Below are 21240 nucleotides of genomic sequence, written 5' to 3' on the forward strand. Positions count from 1 at the left end.
AAATTACAGAGCAATCAACCGGATAACCATCTGAGGTCTGGCTGAACAGAAGTTTTATACCTAAGGATATAAAGAAGAAGCCACGTCCAGACTGGTAGGAGGGGCGGAGACGCAGAACGGGTCCCAAACCTCCGTGTGGCAGTTGAGAATCAGGAGGGATACCTCGACTGTGGAGGTTCCCCCAAAAAAGAAGTGAGGGACCCCAGCCCCACACCAGACTCCCCAGCCCCAGTACTGATGGCAAGAAGAGGAGCCCCACAACATCTGGCTGTGAAAAACAGTGGGGATTCTGACTGTCTAGGTGGGATGGAAGGCTGAGGGAAACCCAAGGTCCTCTTAAAGGGCACGCGTGCAGACGTTCTCGCTTACAGGCACTCACCTTGGGTTCCAACGGGGAGATAGGGACTCAGGGGTGTTGGAGAAATTCGGGGGACCAACTGAGGCTTGTGGCTTCCAGAAAAGGGCTGGAGGACAGTCGGCAATTCCCCATGTGGGGTCCTTTCCCCCCCGGCAGCCAGTAGGTAGGTACCATTTTTCCTGTGTTGAGCCCTCCCCCTACACTTACAGCCAAATCTGAATCAGATTGGCCTGGTGAGCTCAGTAGCTCCACCCTGCTGACTCACTGGGACCCCACCCCACCCAACTCCTACAACACCTGGGTCACTTTCTCGAGAGCAGCTGACCTCACCCACATTGCATTGTTGTTTGGAAAACTATGGGAGTTTCAGGCTGGTGGTAGCCTCGATGTGCTCAGAGATTTTGGTGATGATGAACTCCTTTAGCTTTTTCTTGTCTGGGAATGGTTTTCTTATATGGAATATAGTCAGTAATATTGCGACAGCATGGTATGACATCAAATGGTTGCTGGACTTATCATGGTGATCACTTCTTTAGGTATATAAATGTTGAATAACTATGGTGGACCCCTGAAACTAATGTAATATTGTACGTTAGCTATATTTTAATAAAAATATTTTTTTTAAAAATAAGATAAAATAAAAGTGATGATATAGAACATAAAAATAAAAGTTCTAGAACAGGCAAAGCTAACCTATAGTGATAGAAAGCAGATCAGTGGTTGCCCTTGGGGAGGAAGAACTGGCTGGGAAGGGGCTCGTGGGAACTTTCTGGGCTGATGGAAACGTTCTCTCTCTCGCTGGGAGTGTGGATTACATGGGTGTATACAAGGTCAAAATGAATTGAACACTTTAAATTGTATCTCAATAAAATGTGTGGTTCTTTGGTGGGGATGGGGGAGAAAAATGTACTGGATGAATGTACATGAAAGTACTCACACTGTCTCAATAGTCCTACACTATTACCAAACTTGCCCAGAGGTGTGGGAGAAGAGACAGAGGCATGCATGTGCTTCTGGAAGGTTCCCTTCATTCATCAGCCGACAAAGATCTGTCGACCCTACTGTGTACTATGACAGCTTCTGGAGCAACAAACGCAGAGACACCCCACCATCAAGGAGCTAACAGTCATTGTGTGTGAGTGTGAGTGTGAATGTGTGTGAGTGTGTGTGTGTGAGAGAGAGAGAGAAAGAGAGAGAGACAGAGAAAGAGAGAGAGAGAGAGTGCGCGCGCGCGCGCGCGCCTGCGAGACTTCTCTAGAAGTTAGCTAGTGCATTTTTACAATGACCAATTAAAGGTGTTATAATAACAAAAAAGCCACTCAAGCCACCTTAGTCCCCCCAGCCTTTGGCAGCTCCAGCATCTGGATCTGTCTCAAGGAGAACCCGATGAGGACTGGGAAGGGTCTATCAATGGAATCTGGTGACTAAGGGACACCCTCCAGCAAGGCCCAGCGTGCAGACACCAGGGGGGTTTTCCAAGCCATCAACAGGCTTCAGTATCTCTACACTACAGATGAGCGGACTGGCTGAGGGCCCTCTGGTGCAGCCACGAATGACTAAGCCACCAGTTTCTGGCTACTCTTCTTGCCCTTTCCAGAAATCTCTAGAACATCATATTCCTTTAATGTGTGTGATAAGCTAGTCCTTTCTCAATCACTTTGTCTTAAAGGGACAGAACAAAGAAACTGACCAACCATAGCTGAAAAGTTGGTATTTGACAGACAGGTTCAAAGACCCTCCAGTACTTTGAAACTTTTCATGTACCAATGTCCTCCCTTCTCATTTGCAACCAGCAGTTGCCAGCAGTTTAGTTCACCTCACCCCCCCCCTGTTTTAAGAAGGGTTTTGTTGGCAAACACAGAAGTCCCCAAGTTGGTGTCTGCGGCTGCCATCCCGAGCCCAGGGCTCTTCCTGGGCGAGAGGTACCACGACCCCCATTTTACAGGTGGAGAAACTAGCTCAAGGATGACATGACACGTCCAAGGTCGCACAGCCAGCAAGTGGCAGAAACCAGATTCCAGAGTTTCTGGTTCCAAAACCAAGGAGAAGGTCCAATGTCATTTTCTCCTTAACAAACCTCAAACCATGAAGGAAATGATAAAGTAAGTTGACTACTACGAGAAGGTAAGCCCCATAAGGATACAGGCTGTGTTTTTTCCTGGGTCACTTCTATCCACATGTGCTAGAATGAATCAGTAGATGAATCAATGAATGGATAGATGGATGTGTGAAACAGAGGGTTCAGGGAATGCACGCAGCCTCAGAGGGTACTTGCTCTGAGTCCCAGGATTACTCCCTGACTCAACCTTCCCACTCTCTGCAGAGCCCCTGATAGGCTCAGCGTCTGGGTAAAGAGTCCCAGATAATGCAGACTTCTGCAGGCTTTGAGCTGAGAAATAAGCAAGATCACCCAAAAGCTTGGCTGCAGTGAGTGTGTGTGTGTGGGGTGGAGGGGACAGCACGTGTGCACAGGCACACACATAAACGGTGGGGAGGGGTAGGCCGGACGGATGCTTGCAGTGAGGGAATCTGCACAGGGAAGGGTTTGCGGGTGGTAAGTGGGAGCAGGGGTGGATGTGCAGAAGAGGTACCTGCAGGGGTGCGATGTTTGCACAGACGGGTGTGTGCAGGAGTATGAGTAGGTATGTGCAGGCGTGTGTGTAGGTGTGCATAGGTGTGTGCAAGGAAAAGAGAGTGTGAAGGCACAGAATGCAGCAAGTGTGTGTGTGCCCATTCGGAGCAGTGGCAGGCAGTCTGTGTCTTAAGGAGACCACAGTGGCGTGCTCCATTTGTTCCCAGGGTGACAAACGTCAGCCAAGACCTGATCCAGAAGGTTCTGAGCCTGGCCAGGATCTCACCCAGCGGGTGTGACCCACTCCTCCTGCCTATATGAAGTCAAGGAGGGGCCTCACTGAACACAAAAAGCTTTTCTTAGCGTCTGAGGGCAGCCAGGCCCTACACAGTTCTGAAATATCCACTCTCTCCCGGGCCCCATTTCAGAACCCTGAGGATAAAGGGCTGGTCTCACGTCACATGACCTGGACCGAACTGAGGACACAGCCAACAGATAATGTGGGGGTCGGGGAAAAGGACTGAGGACGAGCACACAAAGCCAGATGGAAAGAGAGCACAAGGGAAGCTTCTTTGTGCTGAGAAGGGCCCAGAGGTCAATTTGGGGGCAGGCTCCCAGGACAGACCCCTCTGCCTGCGGCCCCCACAAAGCCCACAGTGCCAGACCCGCTCTTCTGTTGGCTCAGCAGGACTTGGAGCCTCAGGGTCTCAAAGCAACTGGTTCCTTCGACAGAGCACTGTTGTTCTTTGTCCACACAGCCCTGAGACTGGGAGACTCAATCGGGGCTTGGAATACAGTAGATGCTCAATAAATGCATGGTGCATTACAGTGACACATCTACCCAGCCGCTCCTTCTGGAGCTGGCAAGGAGCTGACAGAAAGACTTCAAGGAATTACAAGACAGAAAAGAGGGATGTGGGAGGCAGGCGGCAGGAACCACAGTGTGATCTGTTAACAGTGGGAGAGGAGAGAGAATGAATTCATTTCCTCCCTGAAGTAATTTGCCTGTAAATATTCACACACCACGCAATTTCTCTCAGCCTTCCCATTAAAAAGAAACACATAAATAAACCAGCCTACCCAGGGGCTTTGCACACACAGGCTGCTGCTCCTGTCCTAAAATACCAGGGTGACTATTTATTTAGCTGCAACCCCCCTCACCCCCAAAGAGTCCCAGAGGGTGTCCAGAAGTGGGTCACCTGGGGAGCAAGGAGGTGGCTCAGCACAAATCAGCACTGGTCACTCGGGAGCAGAAGTAGATTTGCCTACAAGACCCAAGGAGTCGCGGAGCCAGCCGCCCAGAGGCCAGAAGAGGTGGCCTCACTGGCCAGGGTTTAGCTTGGCAAAGTGTCCTCCCCAGCCCCACCCCGACTCCCCATTGGAGGGTTCAGAGGTCACACACGGATAGGCTTCCTGTGCTCCAAGTGGATCCCTTGATAAGGAGAAAACAAATGCCTTCTTAAAATGCTAGAAATGCATGATACACGGAGAGGGAGCACAGATGAGACGGTGCCCCAGACAGAGGGGCTATTCGAGGCCAGTGTCCCCTGGGCTGAGGGCCCTGTCATGGTAGAAATCTTCTAGCCTCATAAGTTACCCACAGGTCCCTCTCGGTATCCTTCCCCGAGCACCCCGAGACAGGTAAACATCAGCCAGACAGTGGCAGGAAGCAGGCTCGCGAGAAGAGGGGTCTCTTTCTCCCTCTCCAGACTGACCATACAAACTCCAGGGCGCCAATAGGGAGCTTAGGTCCCGAGCCCAATCCCGCTAACATGCTCAGGATATGAACCATATCCAGGAAAGCTTGGTTACCCAGGACTCACCTAACCAAGTCCTAGGATGGTGATGGCAAATCCTTGCAAAACACTTGCCCCAGGATGAGCTCTCTAGCTTTTCATCTTCGTGGTAGCCTGAAGAGGCACGTTACCATTATCATCCCCATCATAAAGATGGGAAAGCTGAGGCTCAGAAATGTAGCTGCACAGGGATTGGCAGGTAGAGTCAGGATTCAAGCCTAGACATTTCAGTCCTGTGATCTGTATGCAAAATCACTAGTGGACAGAGGAAGGAAGATAGGAAAGTACAAAGAACCATGATGCAAGGTCCCAGGACTAGGGTATGTTTGATTTTTTTCTGGGGGAGAGGGTGTGCTTGTGTCATATTTCTTTTCAATATATGAAGGCCCTGGTGTGCAGCCCACCCACATCATTACTTCATTTAATCTCAACAACAGCATTGCAAAGAAAGGTTATCATGCCCAATTCACAGATGAAGAAACCAAGGCTCAAGAAGCTTACTGGTCTTCTTCCAGCCAACAAGTGAAAGCCAGATTTGAATCTGGGTCAACATACCACCTCCACCTCTGCTGGCTTCAGGTCCAGCTCCTCCACCAGCCAAAGTGACTGGGGGCAAGTCCTTCATCGGTGGACCTCAGTTTCCACACCTGTAAAATGGTCCCTTCTTGAGGCCTGGACCAGGGTGGCTGGGAAGATAGAATGAGATGGCAGTGAATAAGGACCACTGTAAAGCACACAGCCTGTGCCCCAGGCTCTAAAGCCTGAGAACTGGCTGTACCTAGAGAACTGACATTTCCAACAGTGTGCCCCAACGCTCCCCAGGAGGCTCCGCCAACAGAGATTCAATTATGGTCATTATGGGGCACTCAGGAAAACCAGGGCGCAGCCTAATACGTTTTAGAAAGATTTGCAGCAACAGAGGTTGAATCAAAACGAGTTTTCTACTTAACCCTCAGTTAAACAGAAAATCCATTTAACCACAAGGCAACGCTGTCTTTCCAGTCGCCAGTCAATCACTTTTTTTTTTTTTTACTGTCTGCCATTTAGATTTATATTTTTATCACCCTGAAGCAGGCTTAGAATGATAAATGAGTTCATTGATGGAGAGAGAGGGAGAGAGATGGAGGTAAAAAGAAAGAAAGCCTCTGTGGGTTTGCAGCCCTGGACCAAGCCCTCAAACCTCCGCTTCCTCCAACATGACAAGGAAGACACGCTGCTTAGATCCATGGCTGCCAAATCTGCTGGTTGGGCTCTGGAGGATACAGCTCCAGGGGCCAAAGAGGGAGTGCTAATTCACGGCTCCCACCGTGCTCTTCTCCCCCCTGCAGGGAGCAAACCACACATCAGCAGGCATTGGGGGTTCCGGAAAGAGGCTGGGACTGTGGGGGCTGGACGTGTGCTAATTCACAGAGCGCGGGAGACCAGAGAGGTCAGGGAGGGTGGTCCAGGGAAGGGACAGAGTCAAGTCAGGGGGAGAGTTCCTCACAAAAAGGGAAAGAAAACATATCAGCCGGATAGTTTTCTCTGCCATTAAATAAAGCAGCACTGACTACACCCATGCAAAAAGACACTCCAGGTAGAGAATTGCCAGATGAAATACGGGACTCTCAGTTAAGGTTGAGTTTTTAGACAAACCACAAATAATTTTTAGCGTCTACCCCACATAGTACATGGGACTCATACGGATGGGACGTACACTTAAAAATTATTCATTGTCTATATGAAGTTCAAATGTAACTGGGTGTCCTGCAGTTTAATTTTCTACCCAGCTACCCTTTCTAGGAGGCAAGCCTCTAACAGTGGAAACCAGCCGCACGTCAACAGTGGGGGGCTCCCTTACCCAGTGCTGCCCAGGACAGGGTCCCACACAGCTGGGATGCAGCCGGAGAGGGTGAGCAAAGAAAAGCAGGAAACCAAACTTCATGGACTTTCTAGAGGCAACTCTTGAAGTGCGCCTGAGTGGGAACAAAAGCAGGAAACGAGTGGGCCTCTTGTCCTGAGAGGGGGACTGGCAGATTTCTTCTCCCTCCATTTTCCAAGCTTTCTATAATGTTGTTTTATTGTCTTAACAATAACAACGTGGGCACGCACACACATGCATACAAAACGCTCAACTTTTCTTACCTTTGAGCGATTGTTCAGATTGTTCTGTCAGATTTCCAGCTCATTGAAGTCGGGGGTTGGACATTTTAAATCTCTGTATCCCAGTGGATGTTCAGGGAATGAGGGAGGGAGGCAGAAAGGAAGAGAAGGAAGGAGCGCAGGAGGGAGGCAAGGAGGACTTCAGTACAAACGCTAAGAGTTGTAAAAAACCCAACTAGAAAGTGACTTCTGAGCGTCACAGGCGCTCCCAGGCTGGAGGAGCTGCTGTGTTACCTGGTGGGGAGGTAGCTGCAGTCAGGGGCCTGCGTACTAGTTGGACATCAGACAGCATAAAGCCTAGACTCTGGCCTGAGGTCCCCTGCTCCCCAGTTCTCTGCATGTACTGACAGTCACTGCCCGGAATAGGGACACACTAGACTCAGGAACAGGCCTGAGGAGCTTCCTCTGAGACAGAAAGCAGATTCTGCACCCTCCCACTCTGCCCTATCCCTCTCCTGTGGGACACACCTGCCTCTTGCTTCAAGTTCACTTGAAACAGATGTTGTGTCCCTAAGAAGCCCTGTCTTTGAAGTCTGGGAGAAAACTCTCAGCTCCAAAGGGACGTTTCCTAGCGAAAAGGCTGTCTAGGGAGTCTCGGCAGAAATAAAAACCAAAAGCCCTGGATCCTTATCTCCTGGTATTTATGAGATTTTTCATTAGAACGGCTGCCTCCAAGGACGGCACTGGGAAAGGGAAAGGGAAGGAGAGAGAGGGAGGGAGAGCGGGGATCCCACTGAGCAGGGCTGCATGGGTCCCTGGGATGGGCACAGCCTCACATCCACCAGGCACACTTCACCCTGAGGAGGAAGCTTTCAGCCTGATTCTTCAAAATGTCAGACACTGAACACAGATGGTGCTCCGAACTGGAGATTTCAGGAACTAGAGCCAAATACCTACCAAGTCAGGGTCCCCCAGGATGTCAAGCTCTGTCCAGCCTCCCGCCAGCATAGACTGGACCCCTAGAAATCCTTTCTGCACTTAGCCCGCCTGGAAAGCTACTAGCCACACTGCAGGACCAGCCACGGGGTCTTCTCCTCAGGGTCTTCTGAGCGCCTTCCCCTCCTCCCCTCACCATCCCCCCAGCACTCCTCTTGGAAACCCCTCCCTATTGCTGTGACAAGGGCGGGGCCTGGGAGCAGTCTGTGCAGGATGTAAGCAATAGGGGATGAATTGTCGGCAGAGAATTGAAAAACAAACATAAAACCAACAGAAAGCTGACCACTTTAAACAATGTCAGTGATAAAACACTCTGCCTCTAAAAACAATCTTTTGTTGCTCTAAGTTCTAAATAATCGCTATACTCACGGGTGAGTTATATGTGTGTAAGCTTCACATGAGCACATTTTGATTACTTAACCTTTAATAAACATTGTGTTTACATGGCGGATGGTTCAGAAAACACCCACGTATCCAGACAGAACCCAACACGAGCCGATTCTGTTATACACGTTCTATACACGTTCGTCTTAAGAATAAGGATTCAGGACTCCTGGAGTTCCCTTCTGCAGAGTTCACACCTCCGCCCGAATGCCACTAGGTTTTCCTGCACTAGAATAGAGATTTGAACTAAGCCATGATAGCACAGGACAAAGTAGAAACTGGATCAGTGCCAACGCGGCCACCTCTCTGCCAGTCATTCTCCGAACCTTGGGGGTTCGCTCTTCTGGAACTTTCTTCATGCATTTTTTTTTTCAAAATACCCATTAATATAATTTAAAAATGGGAACCCATTACCTTACCTCCCCTTCTTTTGTGTACTGTGATGTTTGCTTGTCGACTAGAACGGTTATGTAATGAGGTTCACTACAAGGAAACTTTTATTGTCTGTGTTTCTTTTCTGGCCATTATTAGAATTGACTTTATTTCATTGTTATTACTGAAAATCATTTTAGCTATAGAGGAGGCGCGGGTATTAAGAAATCATCTTCTCCAGGTGTCAGACGCCTAGGTATTCCCTGCTGCACCTGCTCTATTTTATGTCAGGTACCGACAGCTGAACAGTGCTCTTTCAGGTGAGCACTAAACCCGGGGCTTGCTCTTGCCGCTGGCTGCTTTCTCATTCCATGCCACTCCACAGCTCCCAGGGCACTGCGAAAATAAGATCTGTTTGCCCTGGTGTCCAGGATGGGCCACCGTCTGGGTAGCTCCACATAGCTTCCCAGGGGCACCTTCCTTGGGTCTCCAAAACCCTGTAGTTCCCCAGGATCTTCTCCATATACACCCCCTCCCTAGGTGGTCTCAGGTTTGAAATATTCTCTGCAAGCTGCTGGCTCCCAAATTTGTCCCAACCTACCCATGAACTCCAAGTTTGCATCTCCATCCACGTTCTTGCAACCTCCATTGGGATGGTTAATAAATGTGTCAACTTGAAATGTCCCAAACCAGAACTCCGAACGTTCCCTTCACCCTCCACCAAAGTCTAGCCCACCCAGGCTCCTCCTCAGGCACAACTCATCGTCGTCGTACGACTCCTCTCTTTCTCTCCCACCCCATCCAATCCATTAGCGTGTCTGTCAGCAACACTTTCAAAATAAATCCTGACCGTTTGGCCCCTCAGCACCTTCACCACCGTTTTGTCTTTCCAAATCACCTCATCTCTTGCCTGGACTCCAACGTCAGTCTCCACGCTGGCCCCCAAGTCTGTTCTCTACCCAGCAGCCAGAGTGATCTTGGTAAAATGTAAATTTGATCCTGTCTCTTCTTTGCTCGCTGGCTTCCCATCACACTTAGAATAAAAACCCAAAGTCCTCAGCCCGGCTGGCAGCTCCCCTCCGGCCTCCTCTCCTTCCACCCTTGCTCTAACACCATGGCACCCCTGATACTTCACCATGCCAGCTGCCTGCCTGCCTAATGGCCCTGACTCTTGCTGTTCCCTCGGCCAGGAAGGCTCTTCCCACAGAGAAAGTCAAGGCTCACTCCTCAGTGCCTTCAGGTCTCTGCTCAAATGACATCTGATCGGGAAGGCCTTCCTAGTGCCCCTATCCAAAATAGCACCCCCTGGCCACTCCCCGTCCCTTCCTGCACCTAATACTGTTTGGCATTCAGTTTGTTAGGTCTCTGTCTCCCCAACTTGAAGACGAGCTCCAAGGGCAGGGACTTTGCTGTTTTGTTCACTATGATATTCCCAGTATGCAGAGCATACTGGGAGCTCAACAAATACTTACTGAATCAATGAATGTGGACTCACATTTGACATTTGCCCTCAAACCAACTCTGGGCCAGGCATTGTCATCACTATCCATTCTGCAGATGTGAAAACTGAGACTCTGAGAATGGAAGGGATTTACCCCTCAAGAACCCTTAGATAGTGATAGATTCATGACTAAAGTGTAGGCTTCAGAGAATAGGAAATCAGTAGAGAAAATTAAAAATCTAAAAGCTGGTTCTTTGGAAATATGGATAAAATCAAAAGATCTCTAGCCAGGCTAACGAGAGAGAAAGAGAGAGAACACAAATTACTAATATCAGAAATGAAAGAGGAGAGATCACTATAGTTTCCACGAACACTAAAAAGATAATAAAAGAAAACTATGAATAATTCTATGCCCATAAATCATGAACCTAAATGAAATAGATCAAGTCCTTGAAAGACACAATCTGCCAAAACTCACACAAGAAGAAACAGACAGTCTGAATAGGCCTGTATCTAGTAAATAAATTGAATCAATAACTAATAACCTTTCAAAACAGAAAACATCAGGCCCATATGGGTTCACTGGTGAATTCTAACAAACAACTAAGTAAGAAATTATACCAATTCTCTACAATCTCTTCCCGAAGATATAAGCAGAGAAAATAATTAATAACTCATCCTATGAGGCCAGCATTACCGTAACACCAAAACCAGGCAAAAAAAAACCCTACAGGTCAATATCTTTCATTAACATAGATGCAAAATCCTCAACAAAATAATGACAAATCAAATCTAACAATATATAAAAAGAATTATAGACCATGACCAAGTGGAATTTATCCCATGTATGCAATGCTGGTTTAACATTCAAAGATCAGTTAATGTAACCCCTCATATCAACAAGTGAAAGAAGAAAAATCACATGATCATATGAATAGATGCAGAAAAAAACATTTGACAAAATCCAACATCTATTCATGATTTAAAAAAAAAAAAAAACTTGGCAAACTAGGACTAGAGGGGAATTTCTTCCACTTGATAAAGAACATCTGCAAAAAATGTACAGCTAACATCATACCTACAGTGAGAAACTAGAAGCTCTCCCATGAAGATCAGGAACGAGGCAAGGATGTCCCCTCTCACTACTGCTTTTCAACATTGTACTAGGAGCCCTAACTAATACAATATGACAAAGTTTTTTTTTCATTATTACAAGTTGGGAAGGAAACTTTTGTTGTTGGTGGTGGTGGTTTTTTTTTTTTTTTTTTTACCGGGTTTTATTTTTACAAATTAAGGAAGGAAGGAATAAAACTGTTATTGTTCACAGATGACCCGACTGTCTATGTAGAAAATCTGAAAGAACTGACTAAAAGCTCTTGGAACTAGTAAGCATTTATAGTAAAGCAAGATTGCAGGATACAAGGTTAATATACAAAAATCAATCGCTTCGCTATGTATCAGCAATGAACAAGTGAAATCTGAATTTAGAACACAATGCCATTTCCATTCGCACCAAAAGAAATGACATAATTAGGTATAAATTTAACAAAATATGCACAAGATCTATATGAGGAAAGCTACAAAACTGATGAAAGACATCAAAGAAGAACTAAATGATTGGAGAGATATCCCATGTTCATGGATAGGAAGATTCAATATCACCAAGATGTCAGTTCCTCCCAATTTAATCTATAGATTCAATGCAATCTCAATCAAAAGCCCAGCAAGTGGCTTTGTGGATATCAACATACTGATTCTAAAGCTTGTGTGGAGAGGCAAAAGACAGAATAGACAACACAATATTGAAGAACAAAGTGGGAGCACTGTCACTACCTGACTTCAAGACTTACTCTAAAGCTATAGTAATAAAGACAGTGTGGTACTGGTGGAAGTATAGGCAAATAGACGAATGGAACAGAACAGAGATCCCAGAAATAGGCCCAGATAAATACAGTCAACTGATCTTTGACAAAGGAGCAGAGGTAATACAACGGAGAAGAGGTAGTCTTTTCAACAGATGGTGTTGGAACACCTAGACATCCACATGCAAAAAAGTGAATTTAGACACAGATCTTACAACCCTCACAAGAATTAACTCAAAATGGATCACAGACCTAAATGGAAAATGCAGAACTCTAAAACTCCTAAAAGATAACACAGAAGAAAAATCTAGATGACTTTGGGTATGGCAATGACTTTTTAGATACAACACCAAAGGTATAATTTATCAAAGAAATAATTGATAGGCTGGACTTCATTAAAATTTAAAAATTCTGTTCTGTGAAAGACACTGTCAATAGAATGAGGAGTCACAGACTAGGAGAAAACACTTGCAAAAGGTATATAGGTAAAGGACTGTTATCCAAAATAGACAAATAACTCATAAAATTCAACAATAAGTAAATGAACAACCCGATTGAAAAATGCAAAGGACCTGAATAGACAACTCACCAAAGATACACAGATGGGGGAAAAAGCATATAAACATATGCTCAACATCATATGTCATTAGGAAATTGCAAATTAAAACAATAATGAGATACCACCACGTAGCTATTAGAATGGCCCAAATCCAAAACACTGACAACACTAAATGTTGGAGAGGATGTGGAGCAGCAGAACTCTCCTACACTGCTGGTGGGAATGCAAAATGGTACGGCCACGCTGGAGGACAGATTGGCAGTTCCTCACAAAACTAAACATACTTTTACCATATGATCCAGCAATCATGCTTCTCGGTATTTACTCAAACGAGATGAAAATTTATGTCCCTATAAAACCCTACACACAGATGTTTGGAGAAGCTTTATTCATACTTGCCCCAACTTGGAAGCAGCCCTGATGTACTTCGGTAGGTGAATGGATAAACTGTGGTACATCCAGACAATGGAACATTCTTCCGCTTTAAAAAAAAAAAAAAAGAGCTTAGCAGCATTATTCATAATAGCTAAAATGTGGAACAACCCAAGTTCCAGTGGACAGATGAATGGATTCAACCAAATGTAGTTTACACATATAAAGGCATATTATTCAGCCTGAAAAAGGAAAGGAATTCTCACAGATGGTACAACATGAATGAACCTGGAGGACATTACGCTATGTGAAATAAGCCAGTCACACAGACACACAAAACAAATTCTCTATGATTCCACTTACATAAGGTAGCTCGAGTTAACAAAAGTCATAGAGACAGAAAGTATAATGGTGGTTGCCAGAGGCTGGGAAAAGGGGGGAATTGGGAGTTACTGTTTAAAGGGGATAGAGTTTTAGTTTTGTAAGCTAAAAGAGTTCTACAGATGGAGGGCGGTGATAGTTGCACAACACTGTGAATGCACTGAACACTACTGAGTTGTACACTTAAAAATGGTTAAGACAGGAAATTTTATGTTATGCATATTTTATCACAATAAAAAAAATGGGGCAAAACAAGGAGTTATTAAGTCACGAAAAGACATGGAAGAAACTTACATGCATATGATCAAGTGAAAGAAACCAATCTGAAAGGCTACATACTGTATGACTCTATGCGATGTTCTGGAAAAGGCGAAACTATGGAGACAGTAAAAAGATCAGAGGTTGCCAGCGCTTAGGAGGGAGGGAAGGATGAATTGGCAGAGCACAGAGGATTTTTAGGGCAGTGAAACTATTCTGGATGATACTATAATGATGGATACATGTAATTATGATACATGTGTCAAAACCCATGGAAGTATATCACCAACAGTGAACCATGATCTGAACTATGGGCTTTTGGGTGGTAATGACGTATCAGTGTAGGTTCACTGATTGCAATATATGTATCACGGTGGTGCAGGATGGTGACCAAGGGGGTAGGTATAGGGGGGCAGGGAGAATATGAGAACTCACTGCACTTTCTGCTTAGTTTTGTTGTGAACCTAAAACTGCTCTAGAAAATAAGGTGATTTAAAAAAAAAAAAAAAAAAAAGGTTTCAGAGTCAAGAGCCCAATTTCCTTCCTTGGCCTTCCACAGTGACTTTCTTTCATAACACAGCCCTGTCCAGGCCCCAGAAAAGGAGACACCTTGGTGACCCCAAAGCACAGGCTATGGCCTCAGTCATTTCTTGTCACATCAGCAGCTCTGGGCAGGTAATAAACTACCACAGCTAACAAAGCAGTGCTGCCAGCTGATTTGGACTTTTTCCTTTATTTCTGGGCCATTAATTAAAATACGTTATTTACACTTTTAATCAATAAGAGAAGCAGCTGGGTGGGGAAGAACAACCACTATTCCAGGTCAGAAGACTCTCAGGCTAGGCCCACCTCGACTATCCCAAAGCTGTGTGGCTTTGGGCAAGTCACTTCCCCTCTCTGGTGCTGATGTGGCATCTGAAAATGGGGTGCCTATTCCACTCCTCTTTGCCACACCTGGGTGTTTGAAAGTTCTTTAGCTGTGAGTCACACTGTGGATATATGTCATTAAAAAACAATAATAAAGCCTCTTGAGAGGAGTTTCTGCTAATTTTTGCTACATAAACAGAAAAGCCATGGTTTGCTCATTCTTTTGATGAGGAAAATGAAGACTTCGTGTGACCTCTCCATGATGTCAAGGAGTGGTCACCCCACAGAGCAAATGGGTTTGTCTGGCTTTGCTCTCACCACCAACCGTGCCAGGGAGATGGGGCATCTCCGAGGGAAACACTCCCCCAGCTTAGCCTCCCATCAGGGCCGACGGGTATGTGGCCCTGGGATGAACCTTCTTGGGTAAATTTAAAACAACTTGAAAAAGAAGGGAAAAGTTTGGGATGGAAAATATCCAACAAGGGAGAAAACGATCAGGGAGCTGTCAGGAGTCACATGTGGACACAGGACTGGCCCGCGGCCAGAAAGGCCCAGCAGAAGTTGGGCTGAGTGAGCCGGAAACTGGGGCGGTGAGAACCTGTCATCCTGGCCCTTCATGTACGTATCTCAGACAGAGTGAGGGGGAAGCCAGGAAGGGAGATGAGCGCTTGGGCTGCAGCCCCTTTCTGTGCTTAAACTCGGGGCTTGCACCCCACCTGTCAGAAGTGGAGGAAAATGAAGGGTGGTGTTCGGATGATGATGGTAATGATATCCTTCACCTTCTGGAACGTTGACTCCTTCCTTGTTGGGAAATGGGTGACACATCTGACATCCATCATCTCATTTAATCTGGACCATGACTTCTGCAATTGCTGTGACTCTCATCTAACAGGAGACGAAACTGAGTTCATTTGCCCAAGCTAATAACTAATTCAAAAATAGTGCTGAAATTCATCTCATGCCATAGCTATGCTCTCCCTCCTGCATTAAACTGCTTTATGATTTATAAATACCCGACGGAAAAGGTGATATATGCAGGTAGCGCGAAGGAATCCCTTTTCTACCTGGTCAATGAAAAAATGGGATGGGGGACTCACTGGACTCTGACACCATCTTGCTGCGTGAACAGAAGTAAAAGGTCCAGATCAAGGGAGGTGATGGTCCCACCCATCCAGGCTGTGGTCAGAACACAGCTGGAGCTCTGTCCCCAACTATGAGGGCTGAACTACAGAAGTGCCAAGTTCAGGCCAGATTCTGCCCAGAGGAGGGTGAGCAAGAAGTCAAGGGAACACTGAGTTGCGTCCTCAAGGGGTGGCAGAGGTAACTGTGAGCTTTCAGCCAGCAGAGGAGAAGATGAGGGCTGAGGAATGCAAGAGAGAGGCCTGGACGAAAAGGAGTGACACGGCCCCACAAAGCAGATTTGGGGCAAGTAGACGGAGGGTCCAAGAAAACAGATGTCAACTCAGCATGGAGACACTCTGACCGTCAGAGTCAGCCCAAAGAAGGCCAAGGTAGCATAGACTGCAATGGAGGCCATGAGCCTCATTGTAGGTGGGTAGGCAGATACTGACAGCCAATTGGCAGGTACTTTGGGGCAGAGACTCTGCCAAGCATTCAGTTGCATTTAAGTCCTTCAGCCTTTGTAGAGCTGACCCATTTGATCCTCACCCAACCACTTGCATGAGTAGCAGAGAAGACTGATCCACCTTACAGAGGCAACGAGGGTGCTCAGAGAGGGCAAGCAACTTGCCCAGTGGAGCAGAGCTGTGGCGGGGCCCAGGTCTTCCTCCAAATCATATTGGGAGTGGGCAGGAGGTTAATCAAGCTCACCTGGACCACCGGCTTCCATTCTCACCTTTGACATTACCTTTGACATCTCCATTCCTTCCTGGAATCTGGATCAGGATGTCTCCCCCCCTCACTCATCTCTCTTAACTCCTTCCTGGCCTTTTCACCACTATCACTGTGGCTTTGCTTCAGGGCTGCAACCTTTCGCCCTGCACTGCTCTAGGTCATTCCAGCAGTCACCCAGCTGGCTTCCCTAACAGTGCCTCATCTTCCTCTAAACACCAGTAGTGCTTACTCTTGGTTGCATATTGGAATCACTTCGGGGAGCTTTAAAATATAATAATGCTCCTCCAAAAGTTGCACATAAAGCTATAGTAAGGAAACCGGCATGGTACTGGCCCAAGGATAGACATATAAACTAATGGACTGGAACTGAGAGTCCAGAAACAAACCGATACGTCGATGGCCAACTGATTCTGAACAAGGGAGCCAAGATTATTTAATGGGGAAAGAATAGTGTTTTCAACCAGTGGCGCTGGGACAACTGGATCACCACATGCCAAAGAATGAAGTTGGACCCCTACCTCACGCCATACACAAAAATTAACTCAAAATGGATCAGTGACCTAAATACAGTGTCTCCCCAAAAATAAGACCTAGCCGGACAATCAGCTCTAATGCGTCTTTTGGAGCAGAAATTAATATAAGGCCCGGACTTATATTAATTTTTGCTCCAAAAGACGCATTAGAGCTGATTGTCCGGCTAGGTCATAGTTTTGGGGAAAAATGACGTAAGAGCTAAAACCATAAAACTCTTAGAAGAAAACACACGGGTAAATCTTCGAGACCCTAGATTTGACAATGGATTCTTAGCTGTGACACCAAAAGCACGAGCAACGAAAGAAAAAACAGATCAAATGGGGCCTGGGTTATAGGTTCTCCTGGGGCAGCCAGGCCTCCATCAGTCTGTCTCTGACACCTGCTTCCCGCTGTCCGATCTCGACAGGAGGAAGAGCCTGACGCTTCCTAGAAATTGCCTTCACTCGCTGGGAGATAAACATCAGGGGACTTCCCTTTCTACCTGAGTTCCAAACTCTGTGCGAGGATGGGTGGAGAACATGAGAAGAGTGCCACCATAGGCACCGTGGACTGCCACTGTGGGCATGCAGGGTGTTCTGTGGACACATGGGCAGTGAGTGCCATGGGTGATGCTGAGTCCTGTGGGGTGCCTCATGGACACCCTGGGTGCCTCTATGGGCACTGTGGAAAACGTGGTGGATGTGTGGGTGCTGTCAGGCACCATAGGAAGCCACCATGGTGCTGTGGGGTGCGGCTGTGGGTGCAAATGGGGTGCCTCTGTAGGTGTGCCACGTGGGCACCATGGGTGCTGTAGGTTCTACGGTAAACACAATTGTCTTTGGAGCAGAAGCCCTGTGTTTCGGTCCTAAACTTGCTGCTTTTTAGAGGTGAAGCCTGGATTAATTTACAACTTTCTTTTCTGAACCCCAGTTGTCCTCACCTATCAAGAGATGATAGATACTTGCTTTTTGGGAAATGAGGAGGCTCAGCAATTATCTTCGGAAAGGGTCCAGTAAAGATTATCAGGGTGAAGTGAAAACCAGGGGAGAAAGGCTCAGGAAGAACTGTTCACACCCGAGGTGGCCCCACACCCCAGGGGTGTCAGAACAGAGAACTGACATATCCCAGACCCTGCACTCAGCCCTTTTTTAGACCAGGCACAGAAAGAGGTATGTGTCTCCAGGGTAACCCCACCGTGTGGTCATAAACACCCAGTGCTCACATCCCAAGATCCAGAGCCTCTTCAAAAAGGTCACTTTGGAAAGCCACACTATTTCAGGGGGCTGCCATCATTCAAAACAAACAGGTGCCTCGCGCAGGCAGTTTTCTCACGCTCACAACCACCCAGTGAGATGCATGCTGTTTGCCCATTTTATAGATGAGAAAACGGAGGCTCTGGGGGATTGAATCCCTCCCCTGGAGTCAAACAGCACAGCTGTGATTCGGTCTCCATCAGTCTGGCTACCAAACCTCAGCAAACGTTTCCCACAACAGCACATGCCTGTCTGCCTGTGGCCTTATGGTCAGCTTTGCACTTTTCCTGTGACTCTGTAACATTTATCTGTTTCCTGGCTAACAAGAAGAGCAAGGCTAAATCGCTTTGCTCCCTCGGCACCCCTCCTGAAGGTAACCCTGGAACATTAGCACACTTGCTGCTTTTTACTGTACTCAAAGAAATTCTTTCCCTTCGTTCACCCAGGCCTATGGCTTCCTCTGTTTAGAGAAGCATCTGTAGCAGAAAGATCCTGGGGAAGTTAAGCTTTTTCCGACTTGCTTCAGAGCCTTCCCCTGATTAAGAAAACCATGCAAGATCCAGGCTCTGTGATAAGGCAATGGCTTCCTGTGGGAATCAGGGCGGCGGCTGCCAGGAGGCTTACAATTAAGATTAAGGCCCAGGCGCTGGCCGAGCAAGGGTTGCTGCAAGACACAGATGCTATCTAGGGAGAGACAGAGCCCAAGCAGGCTCCAGGCCTCGCCGCTCCGCCGCTCCGGTGCCACGGTCCACACGGGTCTCAGCCTGGCCCTGCTTTCTCTGCCTCTGGGAGCCGACCACCGTGCCTTGGAGTCCAGCCTAAAATACGCCACCCAGCCAGCGGCACAGCCCAGAAGTGAGAGGATAAGCTGCGAGACCAGGAGCACATCAGATCAGTGACTGAGAAAATAGCCGGTGCTTCCCAACCACGGCCACCAAAGATAAGCAAAATTGCAAATGCCATAGGCGGCTGGGAGCAGCACCCCACAGTGTGTATACCCCGTCCACCCTCCCTGCATCCGTAGGGGCAGGAAGGCAGGTGGAGGGGGTCTGCAGGGAAGAACGATGTGGAGAGCTTTCTGGGAGTTCATCATCTCATCTTCTCCCCCAAACCACCCCATGGGTAGAGGTTAGTCCCCCATTTTGGAGATCAGACAACCAGCACCCACAGCGATTTTAGGAAGAGCCCAAAGTTTAAAAAAAAAAATTCTAGGTCAAGGAAACAAGTCATTTTTATGTCTTTTCAGGAAATGGAATTTCAGAGAGGTGATTTGGCTTAAAAGTTTGTTTGTTTGTTTATTTTTGGAAACTTAAGCCTCAAGTCACAAAGCTGGTAAGCAAAATACATAAAAGTTGTAGGGCTTCAGGCAAAAGTTGTTCAGGCAAGGGCTTCAAACCTCAGTCACATTATTCACTGCTGTGTGACCTTGGGCAACTCACTTAACTTCTCTGAGGCCCAGTGTTCTCGTGTCTCTGAGGCTGTTGAGAGGACAGAATGAGATAATGCAGGGAGTGTGCTTAGCACTGAGCTGGGCATGGAGAAGCCCTCAATGTTGGTTAATCTGACTCTGGTGATTAGCCGGGACTCAAACCCTGGTCCATTTGCCCCTCAGACCCTGGGGTTGTTCCACTGAGGGTCTGAGTCATCCTTCGCCCAAGACTGGCCATCAGATCTCATTGGAGCTCTCAGATCCTCTCTCCCCTCCACAGCTTTCCCCAAGGCCCCAATTCATCTCTGCCTTCCGGCTGTCCTACTACCCTTGTCACTTCCTCTAGTTCAGGTCCTGGCCTTGGAACCTCGGAAATAGAGGACATGAAGACTGGAATAGAGATTCAAGTCATTGCTGCCCCATTTAACAGATGAAAAAATGAGGCTCAAGGAGGGAAGTGGCTTATAAGGGCCCGTGAGGCACAATGGTAGCCCAGGCTGCGCCAAAAGACAGACATCATAACTCCACATTCAGGAACTTTCCATGAGGCCTCCAGCCCATCACATGTCCTGGGATTATGGGCAGCCCAAGAAGCTTCCAGAGTCCCAGAAGCTAACCTGGCTTTTCTATTCTCAAGTCCATCATGGAATGTGAACTTTATTCAAAACAGAGTCCTGAGATGGGGAGATAAAGGAGTAACACTAAGAAGGTATTTCCAAGACTGTGGTGGGCGTGTGGAAGGGTGAGGCATGGAAGGAGTCCTCCGTGAGCCCCAGGAGCTCTGCTTTCCCTTGGAGGGCTCACTCCCTCCGATCCTTCAATCTTCACTTTCTGGATGGACCCGCGGAGGCGCAGCCATGACCCGTGGCCCCCTCAGCAGGGCAGCAGCCAGCCTCGTGAGATCCCACTTCAGCACCAGCTTCTCTCTCCTCACACCTCACCTTTGTTCCCTATCCCTGAACAAACATCTGGGGGCAAGGACGAGAGGAAAGCCACCTTTCATCTGCCCTGCACTCCCAGCATGAGCTGAGAGTTCTCCCACTCAGAAAGGGAGAGTCTGGAGGGCAGGGAGAGGAGAGGAGATCAGACCCTCTATATGAATAAGCTGAGATACCACTCCACCATGTTGCCCAAATCATACCTCTTTCAACGGGTGTCTTTTCCCTTCACGGGTGTCAAGACTCTCTTGAGGACTCTTTCTGATGGTGGCTTCTAGATAAGCTCTAGAGGGGGAAGAAAAAAAAGAATTTTGAAAAGGCAAGGGTTAGGGTGGCTTCTGGGGGAACCCTCAGTCCCATGTGCACCCACTGCCTGACGTGTCCACTCCCTCCTTCCACATCAGCAGGTGCAGAAGCCAGACAAGGTTCCCTGTGGCCAGAAAGGCAGAACTAAGCACCCAGCCCACGTAGGCTCCCAGGATGGTATCCCGTATTTTCAGTCTTCCAAAATCAGCCCGCGAGCCTGTGCAATGTCCACGTGATGACCTCGAGTATGCTAATCACAATATCACACGGCGATTCTTTGCTGCCAGTTAGAATATTATCAACTTGGTGTGGGAACTCCATTTTCCTCAGGCAGAAAAAAAAGGCTTTCTGAGTAATTTTGAAAACGTGGAAAAGAATTAATCATTACCTAATAAATGCAGGCTCCTTGGGCAGACCAATACTTTCAAGATCTGGTTGGTATCCACAAAGAGATGTAAAAAAAGGAGGGGTCCTTGGCGGTGAGAAAAACAGCTCAGCCCCACAGTGCAGGGGTCGAAGCCCCGTCTCTCCCCCCTTCTTCTCTGTCAGTTTGACTGAGACCCCAGGTCACAGGAGAAGGATCAAATTCACCACGTCCAGGCTGCATACCTGCCAGCCAAGACTTGGGCCAGTCCCAGGGGACCGGC

At 47.4% G+C, this 21240-nt stretch overlaps 1 protein-coding gene across 3 annotated transcripts in view; it reads right to left on the reverse strand.

Annotated features, from left to right (window-relative positions):
• Nucleotides 1-21240, reverse strand: part of TSPAN18 (tetraspanin 18) — a 174629-nt gene that overhangs the window by 123953 nt on the left and 29436 nt on the right. For all 3 annotated transcript variants that reach the window (XM_081061959.1, XM_081061956.1, XM_081061957.1), the window contains exon 2: nt 20491-20572. The gene's annotated coding sequence lies outside the window, so the exon portion shown is untranslated. The remainder of the gene's footprint in view (nt 1-20490; nt 20573-21240) is intronic.

The sequence above is a fragment of the Rhinolophus hipposideros genome, assembly GCF_964194185.1.
Source record: "Rhinolophus hipposideros genome assembly, chromosome: 10".
NCBI lineage: Eukaryota > Metazoa > Chordata > Mammalia > Chiroptera > Rhinolophidae > Rhinolophus > Rhinolophus hipposideros.